The sequence below is a fragment of the Mycteria americana genome, chromosome 5 (assembly GCF_035582795.1).
Source record: "Mycteria americana isolate JAX WOST 10 ecotype Jacksonville Zoo and Gardens chromosome 5, USCA_MyAme_1.0, whole genome shotgun sequence".
Taxonomy (NCBI): Eukaryota; Metazoa; Chordata; class Aves; order Ciconiiformes; family Ciconiidae; genus Mycteria; species Mycteria americana.
In genome coordinates, this window is record NC_134369.1 from 66,095,848 (window position 1) to 66,107,140 (window position 11,293).

Consider the following 11,293-nt stretch of genomic DNA (forward strand, 5'->3'; position numbering starts at 1 on the left):
AAATTGTTCTCACCAAACAACAACAACAAAAAATACAGTTGCAATTGCAAAGCCAAGGAATACAAATTAGAAATAGCCCAGACTAAAGGATGCCTTACTTATTTCATGCATTCCCCTTCTGCACATGCAGCGTGACAGAGTCTCCTCATCAGTGTCTGAATCACAGAGCTGTCCAGGCTGCTTTCTTTGGGAATCAGGATTTCTTACAACGGAGACAAAACAGGACGAATGCCCGTGAGCCCCATGCATCTCCCTCGCTGAAAGGCAGCAATATTACTAACACAAAGTTACTTCTAGACAAGTTCAGTCAAGCAACAGAAGACACGTGTTGTGTAAGCAGAGCTGCTGTACCATTCTCTCCTGGCCCGGCAGCCCCAGCAAGGCCGTGGCCAAGCAGGTGAGGTAAGCCGCGAGCCACGTCTGGCCACCCGAGCCAACTCCAGCCCACTGAGGCATGTTTCTGTACGGTTTGCAGAGACACACCTCTCGGAGTCACCGTCCAGGACGAAACTCCAGCAAGGAGCTGGCGCGTGACTGCCAGCGCGAGTCCTTGGAACAGGATATGCTTCGATTTCCTTACAATCCACGCATTGGCTTTCGGCACAGTAAACTCCTGGACTGGCTTTTCGGAGAATCTTTGCAAGAAGAAATACGTTCAGAGTCACCTCCAGGCTTTTCAAAGCTGAAGCCTTCACCTGCAAATGATATCTGGAAAGCCATTCCAAGACTACCTACAGACCTAGTAAGGCACAACTGCTCTGCAGGAACAGCGTTTGCTCACACCTACACTGCACAAGTATTTGCTTCCTCCCCCTTAGGAACTGCTGAGGTGCCCTGGGCACGTAACTGGGACGAAAATTCAGATTTTCCACTCCCCCGAAACAAAGCCAGCTGTGCCGTTACTTCCCTCTTACAATAACAAGCTCTACTTTCTCCATCCCAGGGGTATTTCATCACCAACATCCCACCCAGTTCTGCATAAGAAACAACACTGAGAACAATCTATCAGGCGCTTTTTTTTTCTTAAAAAAAAAAAAAAAAACAAAACCAACAAACAACCCTGAACCTGTCAGTCTGCTAACTGTGAAACCGCTTGTTACAGTCCCAGTGGTTGATGAAGCAGGATGACAATACCAGGAAATACCTGGAATCGATCTTCAATGTTTATTTTTGGAGACTGGCTTTTCTCCCAGCTCTTATTTAATAGGTTGCTCTTTCCCTCCTCTCCCCAGTTGTTCTCTCTGGGATCAAATTGCAATTCGTTTCACCTCTTGGCGTTCACTCACAGACCCCCTAAGCAGAACTTCAGGAATCAAATCCCGGCTCAGACAACATGTTCTTTCTATTTCACTGCTATCATATTCATTCTCATGTATCAAAAAAGATAGGAGAATGCTCTGGTATTTGTCTGAAATCAGAAGTGCACAGGATCCATTTAACACTCAGTACTTGCCTGTACTTCATCTCTCTGCTATAAAAGCGAATTCCTTTGACAAATTCTCCCCCTAGACACTCAGCTCATTTAGCAAAGGAAGTCTTTCTGCTGTAAACTAGTTCTCCACACAGGAGGAGTTTTATCCTTAACCTACCTGGTTTACCTGTGCAGATAAGTTAGGCTTTTTCCAGAAGAGCTAGTGATTTTTTTTCCCTGCCACTAAATAACACAGCAGCAGCAACACTTCAGAGTAGACCAGGTCACGGCTCCCGGTGCGGCTCCAAAGCTCCCTGAGCTTTGCATTTAGATACGCATTGCAAGTTTCAGATACGTCAGTTTGAAGAGTTTCCACACATCATCTGAACACTCCTGAATAATCACACATGCCGTCTTAGGCCACCGCGAGCCTGAAGTGAAGCACATTTACTCCTTCAAGGTTTAGCTGTTTGCTGCAGATCGAGAGCAAGCATGCAGTCATCCACACCAGCCCAGTGGATACACAATAATTCAGCTATGTGCCCGAACTATGGATTTTTGGAAGAGAAAGAACAGGGAAAGGAGGATGAGTAACAGCTTATATAATTTTGCATGAAGTTTTCACAAAAAGGAACTGAGTACCTGCCAGGTGCCGTCCACCACCAAGCGCCAGGCAGCCGGTCTCACCCCCGGGAGAGCAGCAGATTGCAAGGCAGCTGCAAGGAGCACGGGCAGGGGAAGGAACACACCTCTGGGAGCCGGCAGTCGTCCTCATCGCTTCCACCTCTGCCACTAACCTGATGTGCGACCTTGAAAAAGCCACTCCACAAATCCCCTTCGGCCTCTTATTTACAGCAGAAGATTGTCTGGCGCTATGGGTCCAGCCCGAAGCTTTTCTGAATCCAATGACTGACCAGGGGAGGAGGAAGGCCTTGAACTGGACATTGCTGTCTGCTCTCCGGTCTTGGGTAAAGCCCTGCAGGCACACCGCCTCACACTGCACAACCTACACGGATGCCAAGCCTGGTTGAAATGAGGACCCCAGGAGCTCTCCTAGAATCTCTGCTGGGATACGAGACACTTTGGCGGAGATTCAGCTCTCCTGACACTGAACAGCTACAAGAGAGATGCCTCCATCCGCGTTCATTGTTTGAACTCTGCAGAAACAATGGAGAGAAACAGGCACTTTTAGGGCAGCTGCTCCGAGGTATTTTTAGATGTCCAATTCAGTGTGGATGAATCATGGCCCAAAAGTGTTTGGTCCTCTCTCGTGACTATGAAAGGCGTCGGGACAACTGCCTGTCATGCAGATAGTTCTGTTGTAGTTTGGCAAGATCAATCTCACCCTTTTAAGTTGGGGGAAAGGAAGTAAGCAAAGAAGCACCCCCCTCGGTTTACACTTAAGTGAGAAAGAGAGTTGCCACCAGAGACACAAGGTGCAAGCGCTCTGTGCTTCCCTCCCTCGTAAACATCTTGTCACTAGACAACACGCAACCGCCTTCACCGAGAGGGCTTGGCTTTGCTAGAAGAGCTCCATTTAGTCATTGAACTCGAAGCTTTCATCAAATATTCCTACAACCAAAGCTCCATGTTGCTCACTACATGAGAGCCTCCAAGAAGCAGGACATGCTGTTTGTGGGGCAGCTTTCATTTCTCTCCCTGCATCGTTTAGGTGGTTATTAACAACAAAAACCAACCCAACACGAAACAGAAATCTCAGTAATGCAAACTGAACCAAACCCATTTCTGAAATGTCTTTACAACCATTTCATGGCCATTTCAGTTGTACACGGGCCGCTTGCCGCAGACCAACAAGGCATGTTCAGCACCGTATTCCTTCCCCTCTCTGCCTCGCCCTTTCACTCCGTCATTCACCAACTTCTTGTCTTTCTCCTGGCAACCAACAGGCCAAAAGATTGGGCAAGCAAAACTTTTTCCTGTAAACCCCACATTTCTGCCTCCTCCCTACACTTCCACGAAAGTAATTCTAATTGCTTTGTTTTCCATCTGAATTGTCATTTCCTTTGATAGAACTTGCAGCCTGAGTCTTAAAGCTCAAATAACTAATACCATTCTTTTCTCTTCTTCCCCATCCCTGGCCACAAACAGTACTGCTTGTATCAGGGTCAGCAATTCCTTAAAAACCTCTCGAGCCAATCTGTGCAGCTGCATTGTGTCGGGAGTTATCAGCAGGCTGCAGGAAGGTTAGAAAGCAAACATGCCTCCCTATGAGAGACCAGAGACCGAAGTTAAGCGCAGAGTCAAAGCTCTGCCCCATTTCCCCTCCTGTGGGGAGGTAACAGCCTGTTCTGCACCAGCCCTTTCCCCAGCGCAGCTTTCTGCTCCTTTCCTGTGTGCGCAGCTGAGCTAAACAGAAGTTTTTTCCCCGTTCCCTCTTCTGTCCCTGTCCTGGCCCTTTAGCTTCTCCACAGAAGCAGCTTTCTTCATCTCCTGCTGCAAACACTGTGATTTAGGTGATCTATAGAGGCCGTCATCTTCGTATCCTCACTAACACTGGGACTTGTGTGCAAACTATGAAGGTCACAGGAAGCTGGCCAGTATTCAGAGACACCATTTAGCCTTCCTGTCTCCACTCTGCAATCCTTCGCAGACAAAATGCTCCAGACATTGGGGGCCTTTCCCCTCTCGACATTACCCCAAGCCAAAATACGTTCATCCTTCACAGTGACTACTTGCTGCTGACACCCATCATGCTCCACAGGACGCAAGCCAGTCCAGGAAGGGTAGGCAGTCAAATCCTCGTCCTATGGGGTAACAAACACTATATTTTTTGATTCATAGTCCAGTAGGTATAATCTCCTGCTCCTCCTGGGGAAGCTGCACGTCTGCTTAGGAGGGAGTGGGGTGAACACAGCCCATCCCTTAGCATGGACATACCACTTGTACTCCCACACATATATTTACACTCCAGACCAATTCAGCCACATCAGCTGAAGTAAAAAACTCCCAGACCCAAGCCAGGTCTCGATCCCCTCCACAGAGCACAGCTGGCAAAAATCAGATCAACTTGGTCTCCCAGCGGCTATGTGGCCACCTCTGTCTCAGTTACAGGAGTCTTCCACCCACACCAGCCAGGGATGAAATCCAGGCAAAGGAAGATTACGTGAGAGGTGTATGAAATGTCACCTTCGCTTTAATCGCAGCTTATGGATCCAGTCCCAAAGCGTTACTCATAGAGCACTCCACACTCCACACGTATAAACCCACCACCTAATCCGCCTGCTTGTTCAAACAGGCACGTTGCTAGGAGTGGGTCCTTGCCATCACTGTCTACATTTCCAGCATTCCTCCAAGACCACGTCCTCTCCCACATCTAAAAGCCCCATAACAGTTCAAGATAAACCGCGGGAAACCTAGGGCAAGCACGGTGGCACACACAGCTCATTCCTTCAACATGAGAAACAACACAGCCCATTGCAACCTGATCGGTGCTCTCCCACGCTGTCAGATCGTGTTGGGGAAACACTTCAGTTGTGGTAAGCAACAGATAAGCATCTCTTTGCACATACACAGAAAAAGCATCTCAGCTGGTAGACTTTTAAAACCGGTATTTATTGTGCTCCAGGGAAGAAAAGAAATTGGGTAAACTGGCTGAAAGGCACAGCTTTGCTAGGAAGAGTTTGGATCGTCTCTTCACATCTCTCCATACAAACCCAGCCATTGAGAGTCCAGATCTAAAACAGAGCCGCAGTTGCTAAGAAAACAGCGCTGCAAACAGATGTCCGGAGATGATTCATGGAGTAAGGGCATATCCCTGTACTACAGATAAACCAGAATGAATCAGGCTCTTTATACCTGATATTCCAAGCTGTGCTTCTTCATGCCCTCTTTGGGGTTTTTTCTTTAATTCATTTCTATATTCAGATGGCGAGGAAACCGAGTGGAGCTAAATTCACTGTCTATGGAATTAAATACTGGTAAAGGGGTTTTACAACACTTACAATGAACTCAGTAAAAGGGCTAAACTGTGGCCCATTTTTCCCCTGAAACAAAGCATTTTTCTCCTGAAACAAGAGACAACTTTGCCCGAAAACCTATCAGAAGAAATAACATAAAACCCCCAGTTAAAAACTGCAAAGGAACAAACAGTAACATTTTTTTGCTTTTGTTACTTTCCCTTATACCATAAAACTTAAAATTAACAGCTAGGGAGATAAAGCATTTTCAACCTATTAGATCATTAGCCATAATGCATGCCGCTTCTTGAATTACTTCATTGTGTCTGTGCTTAAAATCTTTGCCTGACAAATAAATAAAAAATAGCTAGCACACTGCAGGACTGGCCGAGTGCTACTGACACCAACAAAGTTCTCATTTATTTTAAGGAACTTTTAGTCAGATTTAATTGGCAAAAAATAGGTTCCGTTGTCCCTCTTAAACCATCACGCTCAATCTTAACACGGTATGATATCAACAGCACTTAAAATACAGTTTCCTGAGGTTATTTGAAAAGAACTGTTTAAATAAAGGAACTTTGATATATGTTTCTATAGGTAACTAGGGTAAAAAGGCAATTATCATTCATTACCCTTCATTATGAAGAAAGGAAGAACAAACATCATTTATACACTTCTGAATACACGTTTGTATGCATCTCACACAAGGGAGACCCAAACATTGGCACTGTACAAATCACTACAAGGGTGATACACTTATTGCGGTCACCGCTGATTTTTTATCACCCCTCCTAACTCCCGGGTGCCACTGCCCGCCCCTCTCTGCTTCAACTCGTCCCCATCGCCCTCGCTGGCAGGTGCCAGGGCCTCTGCTCCCCCGCCACCGCACGCTCGCTCCACACCACCCCGTCCCCTCCTGCTATGACATGCCTTCTTCTGCTTTGGAAATGAATTATTTAGGCTGCCCTGATTTCAACGCGAGGTGGCTCTGTGTGTGCCTGGGGGGTGGCGGATACCATTAGTGTGGACAGTGTTAACAGCCGCCACCGTGCTTCTTCTCGGAGCTATAAAACCACCCCAGAAGTGGCCGAAGCCCATGACTTGGCTAACCAGGCGCCAGAAGCCGCGTGTGTCCCTTCTGCAGGTACTGCATTTCAAACAGAGGTATAAGCAGACATGCCTGCCAAGCTACGGTTTTGTTAGCTTAGCCAACAGTCGCAATAACTAGCCAAGATCCTGCACATGGCACTTAGGTCTTTGTCTGTCTGTCCTGTGATGGGAGATCGCCCTGAAAGCTGAGCGGCTGGAAAAAGAGGGAATGATGGAAAGAGGGGAGAGGACAGGCAGGACACAGGGCACCCTGAAAGAGGGAAGCAGAGACATGAGGAACACACAGTCGCTGACCTGAGAAAGGTTGTGAGAAACTCTCAAACTTGCTCACAGTTTTTTCTCCGTACACTTGGAACAACCCGAGGGGCGTGCACCTGCTCTACCTCCCAATTCCTCCAGCAGCTCTCAGGCAAAAAGAGAAGAAAGAAAAATGACCCCATTTTGGGGGGACAGGGAGAGGACTGAGGTGAAGGGAGGACAGAGAGCCTTCCCCTAAGGCCAGGCACGCACAGCACCTGACACAAAGTCAGCGCCAAGTTACAGATGCCCCGCGCACCGCGTCCCATGGGCCGCAGTAACACAGATCCGTACTAACCGCTGCGAGAGGAAGCGGGAGGCTGCCAGGAGTCCTTGAAAGATGGGAGGGAGGGAGGGAGGGAGGGAGAGAGGGAGGTTGGCACGCAAGGCGGGCAAGAGAAAGGAGCCCCTGTGCAGCGGGAAGAGCAGAAAGCGCGAGCCCTCAGCAGGCAACGTTTTATCCCGGGCAGCAGCAGCGACCTGGCGCTGGTAACACAGCGACTGAAGATGCCTGCACCGCCGGTGGCCCTCGCAGGAAAGTAGTTACTCCTTCTCCCAAGAACTTTGAATAAGTATCCGCCACCGCTTTCCAAATGCGCAACCCAAGAGATAACGACTTTGTAAGGGATAACCCACGGCGCCCATGCGAGACGCGGACTTGCAGGGAAACGCCGTTTACCTGCACGCCCCCCTGCGCGCTCCCCTCCCCGGGCTCGCTCCCCCCCGCCTCCGAACAAGCCGACTCCGGCTTTCCGCCGGGAAACTCTCCCGCCGGAGCCGCCGGACGGAGCCCGCTGCGGGGAGGGCAGGGCCCGGCGGAGGCGGGAGTTCCCACAAAACGCGGCTCACGCCGCGGGCCGTGCCCCGCCGCGCTCCCCCCGCTCCGCCGAGCGAACTCCCGCCGCTGCCCGCAGTTGCGTTTTCCCCCTTTTCCCGGCAAAAGGGCAGGGAGAGGGCGGCAGCCCGCTCCGGGAGCGGGGTCTCTCCGCGCCCCCCGTGCAGCGGCGTCCCGCGGGGGGCGCGGGCGGTGCCGAAGGTGAAGCCGGCACCGAGGGAACAAAGGCGGCGGCGGCGGGGAACAAAGAGCGGCAGGTACCGCCGCGGCGGAGCAGCGGGGGGGGAGCGGGGCCGGGCGGGGCCGGGGCCGGGTCGGGCAGGGCCGCCGCTCCCCGCACAAAGGCGCAGCCGGGCCGCGCCGCAACTTCCCGCGGGCGGCTCCCGGCGGGCAGACTCACCGCGGGCGCAGTCCCGGCATCGGCGGCGGCGGGCGCGGGCGGCGGCGGCGGTAGCGGCGAGGGCGGGCGGGGGGAGGAGGAGGAGGAGGAGGAACCGGCCGCTCCCCGCCCCGGCCGCTGCCAGCGAGAGAGCGAGCGAGCGAGCGCGCTCTCCGCCCGCGAGCGGGAAGGCGGCGCGGCCGCGGCCCCCCCGGCCCGGCCCAGCCCGGCCCGGCCGGCGCTCCGCCTTCCCCCGCCGCGGCGGGAGGGCCCGGCGTGCCGGGGGTGGGGGGGGCCTCCCGGGGCGGTCTCCGTGCCCCGCAGCCGGGTCTGCCCGCGCCGGTGCCGTCCGCCCGGGGCAGGCAGCTGCACGGCGCTTCGCACCCTCCCAGCCAGGGCCGGCGGTTCCCTGCCGGAGCACCCCCGGCTGACCCGCGGCTGTGCGTGTGCCGTGGGATGGCCCAGCGAGAGCAAGGGGACGGTCCCCCGCTCCCGGCTCTTATGAGGAGCGGCTGAGGGAACTGGGGTTGTTCAGCCTGGAGAAAAGGAGGCTGAGGGGAGACCTTATTGCTCTCTACAACTGCCTGAAAGGAGGTTGTAGCGAGGTGGGGGTCGGTCTCTTCTCCCAGGGAACAAGTGATAGGACAAGAGGAAATGGCCTCAAGTTGCACCAGGGGAGGTTTAGATTGGATATTAGAAAAAATTTCTTCACCGAAAGGGTTGCCAAGCACTGGAACAGGCTGCCCAGGGAAGTGGTTGAGGCACCATGCCTGGGGGTATTGTGTAGATGTGGTGCTTAGGGACATGGTGTAGTGGTGGGCTTGGCAGTGCTGGGTTTACAGTTGGACTCGATGATCGTAAAGGTCTTTTCTAACATACATGATTCTGTGATTCCCCACACACTCCTGCCCTCCCTCACCAGGCTTCATTTTCCTGCCTGGCGTTTCCCCATGTTTCCCCTCCCAGCACTAAGCGGGACTGGGCTGCTCATCCCACCCCTTGGCAACAGCCAGGCAAGGCCGCAAGCACGGCGTGTGTCCCTGTGCTTTGGGTAAAGATTTGTGCTGGAACTAAGGAAGAAAACCTGTGTGTTGATAAGAACCACGTTCTGGTCTGGGAAGATTTGGGGTCACAGGTGATACAAAGAAATAAAATGCTTTTGTGTTGTCACAGATCTGCAGCACCCCCAAATCTAATTTAGAAGATCAGAAATATACGCAGGCAAAAATTGGAGACCTCTCCAGTTCCTATACAGTCTCCATAGCCCCCCCAGGCTCAGCTCCCCTCACCTCACGCACAGATCCCAGGCACCGGCCGCCTCCCCCTCTCTTCAGATCCAGGCTCTTTCCTCAGCTCCAGGGACGGCATCACCTGGCCTTGCCCAGCCAGATCTCTGAAGGGGTAAATGGGGGCCGGTTATGTGAGTGTGGAGCAAATTAGGGGTTTTTTAGAACTTCAGAGGAGGTTTTTTTGGAGAGGGGAGCAGAAGGAATTTCTTAATTTGTTCCATTTGATACTGAATAGCTGTTGCCTGTAGACTTCACAAAGTGAGAGGATATAAATACTGAGATTGAGATTTGCTTTACACACCCAGAGGTTGGCTGGCTACCCAAAGAAAAACGTAACTTTCCAAAAGCCACTTCCTGCCAGTGCCAATACATCGGGTTTCGCCTCAATCTGTGCTGATAAAACAACAACCAACTTAAAAAAGTGGAAGCAAGGAAGGTCTTGTATTTGAAGGCTACAAAGCCAAATGTACCTACTTACTCAAGCTTCTCTTTATACCCACAGATGTTTCTAAAGAAGTTCTGTCAGATTTGGAGCCGTGATTTTCTGTAAGGATTTTTTTCTTTTCCAGGCAAAAGTGAACCCTGCACCTTTTTGAGTGCTATTTCTGCTGGAGCCCAAGAACACGATGACTTGCAGAAGCATCAGTCAAAGCTGGCTACAACTTGACTGCCCTGCCTTGGCAAACACCTGCTCTGATTCATGCTGTCCTTGCAACAAATCAACCTGTGAGTGCTCTTCGTATACTTTTTACTTGTTTTATTGAGGATTAATTAGTGTTTTTATGGGGACACCATTGTCTTTGGTACTCCACGGACACAGCTGGAGGCAAAGGGCTGCATTCAGGCTGTGCTGCAGTTTCCTAACTACTATGTTATGGCTACTGTAACGCATACCCTCGAAGTGAAACAAGCATTTCTGGCTGATTTACTGCTTTTGACTACCAGGTTTCAGTCTTGTGTTTAAGGAAGGAGAGAAGAAGATGCAATATCAAAGCCAAGCTCTATTACTTGAAGAATTATTTCACCCCCACCCTTGATCACATGAGACTCTTCCACATGCCATTAAATTCAGCAGAAAAAGTCTCATGGATTCTCGACCTTTTGTGCCTTGGAGAACATCACCCCGCATTATCGCTCTGTGCTCTTCCCACTGTCTTAATCCCACCGTGAATCACGCAGCTCCTTGTTCCCGCGTACACAGCGCTGCAGGCATGTGCCAGGCTTTGTCAAGCACAAGCACAGGTCCCAGCCCAAGGTGCTTGTTTTCTCTTAAATTATGCATTTCATAACTAGCTTGTAAAGCACTTGAAGATACGACACTAAGTATTACTAACGCTAAATGGCATAACGTGAGCAATTAAATAGTAATACCATTAAAAAAAAAGGTACGGGACACAAAGGTAGAATTAAGTCATATAGGCCTACTTTATATCCAAATCTTCCGGCTGTTGATTACTCAGTACAGCCTGATGCTCTGAAAATAAGCTTTCATGTCTCTCTTTATACACAGCCTTCCAGCTAGGAACTGCTAAAACCCTGTACTCAGACTAATGCTTTGACAGGTACATGGGTGCTGCCAGCGAGGCTAGCGAGTGACTGCCATGGATCAGTCTTTGTGGAAGGTGAACAGCTGGAAGCTGTGCGATCAGGGCTCTCACCTGCTGCCCACTGGTGTCCAAAATGAGCTGTCTGGACAGATGCACGGGGTGCTGGGGAAAAGACCCACAGAGCAGCACTACAGGCTACAAGCGGCCATGGTGAAGGTAACCGTGGTGGGGATGAGAAGTCCTCGCAATTCCCGTGTGCCTCCTGAACGAGCGTATGATCAGTTCAGCTGCGTGTCTTGCCCCAACCTTCCCACACCACCCTGAACAGCAAACTCGCAGACCTGGATGCTGCAGGTTGTCTCTTGTACAAGGCATCCAGGTATCTCGCATTTGCACGTCCCACGTGGATGAATGGCATGAGCTTCATGGTAATGCAGAATTTGCAGAATTCTATAATGCAGAATTCTATAATGCAGAATTTGCACGACTGGATTCCAGCAATGGAGGG

General features: G+C 51.1%; 1 protein-coding gene across 3 annotated transcripts in view; it reads right to left on the reverse strand.

The window, feature by feature from the left end:
- The window catches only part of SYNE2 (spectrin repeat containing nuclear envelope protein 2), a 200,289-nt gene extending 192,237 nt beyond the window's left edge, over nucleotides 1-8,052 (reverse strand). For 2 of the 3 annotated variants that reach the window (XM_075503772.1, XM_075503771.1), the window contains exon 1: nucleotides 7,971-8,044. The gene's annotated coding sequence lies outside the window, so the exon portion shown is untranslated. Of the gene's footprint in view, nucleotides 1-7,970 lie in introns of all 3 variants that reach the window. The other variant, XM_075503773.1, reaches the window with a different exon arrangement.
- Between the last annotated feature and the right edge of the window lie 3,241 nt (nucleotides 8,053-11,293).